The sequence below is a fragment of the Marmota marmota genome, unplaced genomic scaffold (genome assembly GCF_001458135.2).
Source record: "Marmota marmota marmota unplaced genomic scaffold, marMar, whole genome shotgun sequence".
NCBI classification, from domain to species: Eukaryota; Metazoa; Chordata; class Mammalia; order Rodentia; family Sciuridae; genus Marmota; species Marmota marmota.
Window position 1 is genome coordinate 7343469 of NW_026000026.1, and position 7682 is coordinate 7351150.

A 7682-nucleotide genomic window follows, 5' to 3' on the forward strand; every position below is an offset into this window, starting at 1 on the left:
CTTTCCGATGGCTGCTGGGGTTGAGCCCTCAAATCACAGAGCACCCGCTGGATGCCACTGTGTGCGCATGTGTGTGTGTGCGCGCGCATGTGTGTGCAGGGTCTGGGGGACACAGGGGCTAGGCTGACCTTGGGGGCTCCTGGGGGAAGAGAAGAACAACCCTGTCCCAGTGGGGTGTGGGCATCTGGCCTGGGCAGGCGGGGACAGCCTCGCTGGACCCCCACAGCTGAGTGGGAAGGACGCCGTTAGGGGCGGGGGCAGGAGCTGCGGGGTGCAGGTGGGACCCGTCACACCGGCTCTGAGACTCTAGTGAGGAGCCGTGTCCCCGCAAGGTGCCTGGGTCCTCTGCCCCACCTGGCACAGGTGCTCTTGAGTTGTCCCTTCCCCATGGATCTGGGCTGTGACAGAAGAGGTGCCGGTGTCACTCTTGGGTGCCACAGGCTGCGGCGGCACATGCCTGTGATCGCCCTGCTGGGAGGGAGGCCGCAGGAGAGGCCACGCCAAGAGTCCACTGGGAGAGAGAGGTGAAGAGGCTGGGGGGAGGGGAGGTGCAGGCCACAGGGAGGCCACGCGGGGAAAACCGGGCACTCAGAACCAGGGCTGCGGACTCAGGGTCCAGCTGGCCCTCGGCCACAAGGCCACTGCGGCAGAGGGCTGCACCCAGCCACGGAGGCCTTGGATGCCAGCAGCAGGGCTGGAGCAGACGCAGGCTGTCCCCTGTCCCCTTCCAGGCTCCTGAACCAACCAAGTGGTGGTGGGTGTGAGCCACCGAGCCCGGGCGCCGGCTCCCCCTCGTCCATCCGTCCGTCCCTCTCCTGTTTCTCTTGGTGTGGGGGTGGCCCAGGGCTCTCTCACTGAGCCACACCCCAGCCCTTCTGTGTTTTGTTTTGACACAGGGTCTCTCTAAGTCGCTGAGGGCCCCGCTCCCGGGTCGCTGGGGTCACGGGGCCCTCCTGGCCCTTCCAGCAGGATCTCCGGGTCCTCCAGAAGACAGCACCCCCCCGACCGCCCTGGGCATGGGGAGCTGTGCACCCACCCGGCCTGCTCTCGGCTCCTCTCCAACTACCCGAGGCCTTGGGGGTGGCTCTAAGCGGTGCTGTCCCCTACAGCGGTCACCGGGGCGGCTGAAACCTAATTAAAACCCAATTTACAAACCGAGCTCCTCCACTGCACTGGCCAGATTTCAGGGTGCAGTGGCCACCCGGGGCCGGTGGCTGCTGTCTGGTGCGGCCCAGGTAGAGGGATTCTGGCCACCCCGAGGGCCCCCGCTTTGTTCTCTTAGCGTTCTCTGTGGGGACAGCACTGACATCAGGCGATGTCCCCGTGTCTCGGCGTGTGAAGGTCTCTGTGGTGTCCGTGTCTGGGGTTTCTGGGCCCAGGGACGCTTCCCACCTCAGTAGCTGTGGCCAAGTCACACTGGAGGTCTGCAAGCTGTGACGAGTGTCCGAGAGCTTGGGACAGTGTCCGAGAGCCTCTGCCCCACTCCTCATCAGCGCTCAGGGTCACTCATCAGTTCTAGCTGGTGACGAAGGCTTTTGAACTAACGCCATCTCCCAGGACCCTCCTCCGCAGTGTCCTCTGCCGCCTCCCTCCGAGGGAGGCCTTGCCAGGTCCCACGTGATGCTCCATCTCCATCTTTACTCTTTTAAATTTTTTTTTTTTTTTTTTTTTTACAAATTGTGGTAAAATACCCAAAACATAAAATTCACCATCGGAACAGCTCAAGCAGGAAGCCAGCGGCACTGGGTACCTGCACACAATGAGACCGCCCCCAACACCCACCTCTGCCCTTTGTTTTCCCAAACAGAAACTTTGTCTGCATTAAACACTGGCTCCCCACCTCTCCCCACACCCCTGGAGACCGCCCTCCTGCTTCCCTCTGAGTAGATCGGACGACTCTTAGTACCTCACACAAGCGCAACCAGAGTATCTGTTTTTTCTTTTGATATTATAATTATTTTTTTTGCAGTGCCAGGTATTGAACCCAGGGCCTCACTCATGCTAAGCAAGCGCTCTGCTCCCGAGCCCACCCCCAGCCCACCTGTGTCCTTTTGTGTCTGACTTATTTCATTAGCGTAATAGTTCAAGGCTCATCCACGTAGCACGTAACAGAATCTGCTTCTTTTTTAGGGCTGAATAGTATTCCACTGCTTGTGCGTACCACATTTTTCTTACCCATCCATCCGGGGGTGGGTTGGCTTCCACCTTTTGCCACTGTGAATGATGCTGCTGTGGTTACATGTGCACATCTCCAAGGCCCTGCTTTCAATTCTTTTGGACATGTGCCCAGAAATGGGAGCTGCTGGGCCACTCGGCAGCTCTGTTAATTCCCCCTGACAGAAGTGCGCCTCCTCACCCATGCTAGCGGTTCTGCTTTTGGTGGTTCCATCCTAAGGGGGTGACGTGGGTCTTGAGCTTGATCTCGGGGTCTTGGAATGCTTCTCGGTGACCGGGAGCACCTTTTCACGTGCTTACTGGCTGTTTGCATATCTTTGGACAAATGTCTCCTCGAGTCTTTGCCCATTCAAAAAAAAATTTTTTTAGCTGTGCATGGACACGATTCCTTTATTTACTTATTTTATGTGATGTGAGACTTGAACCCAGCACCTCACACATGCTAGGCAAGCGCTCTGCCTCTGAGCCCCCGCCCCAGTCCCCTTTGCCCATTCTAATGGCATTTTGTGGTCACTGTGAGTCGTCAGAGGTCCCTGTCCACCCTGGATTTGCCAGAGCTGATCAGACTTATGACTCGCACACACTTTCTCTCCCCCGTGGCTCCCTCTGCGTCCTCTGACTGTATCCTGACGCACAGGCCTTAAACGCTGACGCGTCCAGGTTCTCTCTTCACCTGTGCTTATGTGTCACATGCTTTGTCCTTTTTTTGTGGGGGAGGGGTACTGGGGACTGAACTCAGGGGCACTATCCCACTGAGCCCCATCCCCAGCCCTATTTTGTATTTTCTTTAGAGACAGGGTCTCACTGAGTTGCTTAGCACCTCGCGGTTGCTGAGGCTGACTCTGAACTCAATAGTCCTCCTGCCTCAGCCTCCAAGCCGCTGGGATTACAGGCGTGCACCATTGCGCCTGGCCTGCTTTGTCCTTTTAAGTGGCTGTGGCATAGTCCCATTGAGCGGCTGATCTAGAATCAGGTCCATTAGCGAATCCTGAAGATCCTGCCTTCTGAGTCTGACCCCTGCTCCCCAGGCCCTCGGCCAACACCCTGATGGGCTCCATCTCTTGCCAGCCCAGCAGACTTCCTCTGCCATGGCCACCCTGCGGCCGATCCTCAGCTGCACCCTGGGAGCTACATGCAGCAGACAGAGCCCGTTAGAGCCCAAGTCAGAACTGCTCAGAGCTCTCTATGGCTCCTGATCACCCAGAGTCAAAGCCAGTGGGGTCCACAAAGCTGGGGAGGGGTGGTGTGGCCTCCACTGTATCTCTGACACAGTTCCCTGCTGGTGTCCTCTACTCCACCTCAACTGTGCAGGGCTGGGGATGCGGCTACCTCAGGGCCTTGGCGCTGGCTGCCCCCTGCAAGGCCCACTCCCTTTGTGCAAGTGTCACCTCCACGAGCCCTCTCTGGACCACCTTAGGTCCCCTTCCCCTGCCGTATTTTCTCCATCACAGAACACGATGAAGACATTATTCACTCACCTCATTCATTGTGTGTCTTTCCAGGAGAATTTCAATTCCCCGAGAACAGGAATCGCTTCTGACTTGTTCGGGAACGTGTCTCGGGTCGGGACCCCGGCCAGAAGGCATTTGATGGATGGCTACACGAAGGCTGAGCCTCTCTTGTCTGTCTGTTGGGCATTTTGTTCCTGTTCGTGGCCTGTTCACGTCGTGGGAGCACCTGTCAGATTCGCAAGGCACCCGGTGGGTCTCCAAGCCAAAGGATCCACCTCCATCGCTCCTGCAGTCCCAGAGCCCGCCACGTGGTGGCAGCAGACACCCAGACAAGCTTCCCTTGGGCCGCTGGGCCTCTGGGGACTCCAAATCCAGGGTCTGAGGGTGCTGGCCTGGCAGCCCCGGGATCTGACCTGCCAACCCATGAGGCAGGTGGGGAAGCCGGCCTCAGAGAGGAGGCGGTGGGGACAACCTCGGTCGCTGCAATCCGGAATGTGACTGCTGCTTCTGACCCTTTCCAGTTTCCTGGGATCTTGGGGGAGTCCTCCACCTCTGGGTCCCCTTGTCCCCATGGGCCTGCTGTGTGGAGGTTGGCATGCCCGCCAAGGCCAAGCCTCGTGGGGCTGGGGGAGGTCTGGGCGCTCCCCTGGTAAGGGAGATGCTGTACCCAGGGTCACGCGTCCGGAGCCTGACAGGGACCTGACACCCTTCTTACAGGTGGGGACTGAGGCCGGGGGCGAACACCAGTGTGGCCAGAGGACCCCAGCAAAGGGGGGACAGAAGGGACCAGGGTGCACGTCCAGCATCGGGGTGCCTTGCTGGCCTCCTCCAGGTCACCATCAAAGAAGCCAGCGGCGGCCTCGTGCTGGGCAAGCAGCCTCCGTCCTGCAGGGGGGCGAGGGTGTGTGCTCTGGGGAGGAGGGTGCCCTCCCCCAGACCCGGCCTGCCTCCGGCCACCACCGAGGCACCACGTGGGCCCAGCCTAAGCTTCGGGGTTGAAAAGGAAGCTGGGAATCTGATAGACGTGAAGTCGCCTGATGGTTTTTATATAAGCAATAAATTCACTTCAGAAAAATCATCTCTAGCGGGGCGCGGTGGCCCACACCTGCAATCCCAGCAAACCTGGGAGGCTGAGGCAGGAGGATCAGAAGTTCAAGGCCAGCCTCAGTGACTTAGTGAAAAGGCCCTCTCCCAAAATAAAAAATAAAAAGGGCTGGGGTGGGGCTCAGTGGCAGAGCTCCCTTGGGTTCAAGTCCAATGCTGAAAACCAAACTGAACACCAGCGGACGAATTGAACACATCTGGGCTGGATTTGGCCACTGGCTGCCCTTTGAGACCTCTGCAGGCCGGACGGGCGAGGGGAGGTCTCTGGGCTCCGCTGCCTGCAGGGCTGAGGAGGAGCCCCACACAGCCTCCGGGCATGAGGCTCCCGACCTCCCCTTCCTGGGGAGAGGGTCAGCGTCAGTGGTGGGCAGCAGGATCTGTGGAGCAATAAGCCTGGGACCCAGAAGGGCTGGCTGTGCTCCCACCACGGGCCGCCTGGGGCCGCCCTGGAGAGGACCGCAGGGGCGTTGTCGTCCCCAGAGATGAGGCAGTTCCTCCTGGAGGCCAGAGAGTAAGACTCCGGTGGGCCTGAGCTGGTCCTTGGGGACTGTCCTTCAGGGTCTGTGTTACCCCTTGCTCCACGGTGTGACCCTAGGCCACCCTTCTTTGGCCTCTGCTTTTCCGTCCAGGATGTGGGACCTTCCACTGTCAGACTCACAGAAATTGACTCCAGACCCAAGGGAAGGCCAGCCTCAAATGACTGCTCTCATCCCTCCTCAAGGTGACCTTGAGCAGACACTTAGCTCTGACGGGCCAGGCTTCCTCCTCTGTAAAGTGCAGGTAATAACAGGGCCCACCTCCTGCAGATTTCCAGGAGGATTAAGTGAGTTAATACACACAGAGGACTTAAAATGTGGATCAGAGAAGGAAGAAGATCGCCTGAGGACACACAGCAGACCTCCCAACTGGCTTCAGATCCCCAGGACTCACTGCGTCTTCCCCAGAACCCTGTAAGGCCAGAGTTGAGGGCTGAGGCTCACAGTGTTCACTGGGCATTTTGTGTGTGGTCACGTGGCCCAGCTGACAGGGGACCCTGCCTTTGTCTCAGCCTCTTCCATTCATTCCCCGTTAGCTGAGCACCTTCTGTGTGCCACATGCGAGGCGAGCAGCAGTGAACAAAGGAAACCCGCATCCCTGTCCTGAGGGCTGGCGCTGGGATGGGGCAGCAGGGACAGACAGCAAGACAGGCAGGGGGGACATGTGAGGTCATGAGAGTGGTGGAGGGAGGGAGCAGGCTGTGAGGGGAACCAGGAGGGCTTAGGACAGCAGCCACCTGGGGCAGAGCTGAGGGAGGGACTCCTCCTACTTAGGGCCAGTCGTCAAGCAGTCTGGGGGAAACTGAGGCAGGCAGCCCACCTAGGGTAGCTGAGACACAGTGGGCGGGAGAGGGAGGGCCTCCAGGAGGCCGAAGCCCTCCAGCGAGGTCTGGAGTCTCCTCTTCTGCAGGAAGGCCTGGCTGGGTGGCCCTGGGGAAGTTGCCACGCCTCTCTGAGCCTTGATCCCTCCCCAGCCCAGAGGCTGCTGGGAAGGACAGAAAGGCGGCAGGCAGGGCCCTTGTTTTATCCTGTCCCTCCCTGCCCCCCACCCCCAAGGGCGCACTGAGATGTCATTTCTCCAGCTCTTGGGGGCAGAGGTCACCCCAGCTCAGCAGATAACACTAAGGTTGAGCAATGCCTGCCCGCCCGCTGGGGCCAGGCCGGGGTCAGTGGGCCGGGGGTCAGCTCCAGGCAGGCTGTGAGCTTCTGCCTGGCGGCCTGGGCTGGGAGTGACAAAGGTGGGCCTAGGTGTGAGGCTGGGGGTCACAGAGCCCTCTGAACCGGGTGGAGGAGGCAGGAGGTGGAGGCCGCAGGCTGTTGCAACCCCTCCCCGTGACACTGGCAGCCCACAGCATCTTCCTGGCAGGTGAAACAGTGACCCTGGCCAGGTCCACCCCACAGGCAGAGTAGGGACTTGCTAAGATGGGGGAGTCCTTCTGTTTCCTGCACACCGCCCCCACCCAGGTGGGGCCTGGCTTGATTCCCTCCCCAGCGGCCTCAGGAACAGGCTTTGTGGCCTTTGTGGCCTCTGGGATTGGCAGGCAGGTCTTGGGGAGTCCTGCCTGCCAACTTTTCTTTGGGGACAAATGTGGGGACGGGAGGCCATGTAATCTGGGGTCTGCTGCGTCCCCCTCCATTGGTACCCTCTGTGAGGGTCAGTTTCTCTCTGACATCCCCCTGGTCCCAAGGGTCTTAAAAGTTAAGCGACGTATCTGGGAATCCGTGGTGGGGACAGCGCTGCTACCGACAGTAGCAACACCCTTCACTGAAGCTCAGAGACGTGGAGTGACTCACAGTGACACAGTGTGGCAGAGCTAAGTAGCCCCCACCCCCTCCACCCTCTCGAGGCCCAGGTCGGGGTGGAGCGGGGCAGGAGAAGAGCTGGGTGTGGTCTAAGCGACCGGCAGGTGCGGCGGGCGGGACTAGAGAGGGGCGCGGCTGAGCCGGACCAAAGCCCCTGCGGGGCGCGCTCCTGGCCTCACCCCCATTCTCAGGGTCCCCGTATCCACGGTGGCTTCAGGGGAGTCTCCAAAGGTGTGGAATCCTCTCCTTCCACGAGCTGGGGATCGAGTGGGGGGCGCAGGGACAGAGCGGCGGCTGAGGAATGGCCCTGGGGATGGGATGGTCCCTTCTCCAGGAGCCAGGGCTGGGGCTTGGGGTCTCCCAGGTCCGAGCGGGGTCAGGAGCGTCCTGCTGTAGGACCTCGGTGCTGGCCTGGGCGATACAGAAACCACTGCCTCCTCCAGTAGGGGGCGGGCCGCGGCCGTGTTTGGGTGGGGGAAGGCGACCAGGTCGCCCCCTCCCCGCTTCCCTCCCCTTCCAGTGCGGCCTCCAGCCCGGAGGGGGCGGTCCGGGGGCGGGGTCGCACCTCCCCCTCTCCTTCCCAATCCCGGGGCTGCCGGGCAGGGGTGGGCAG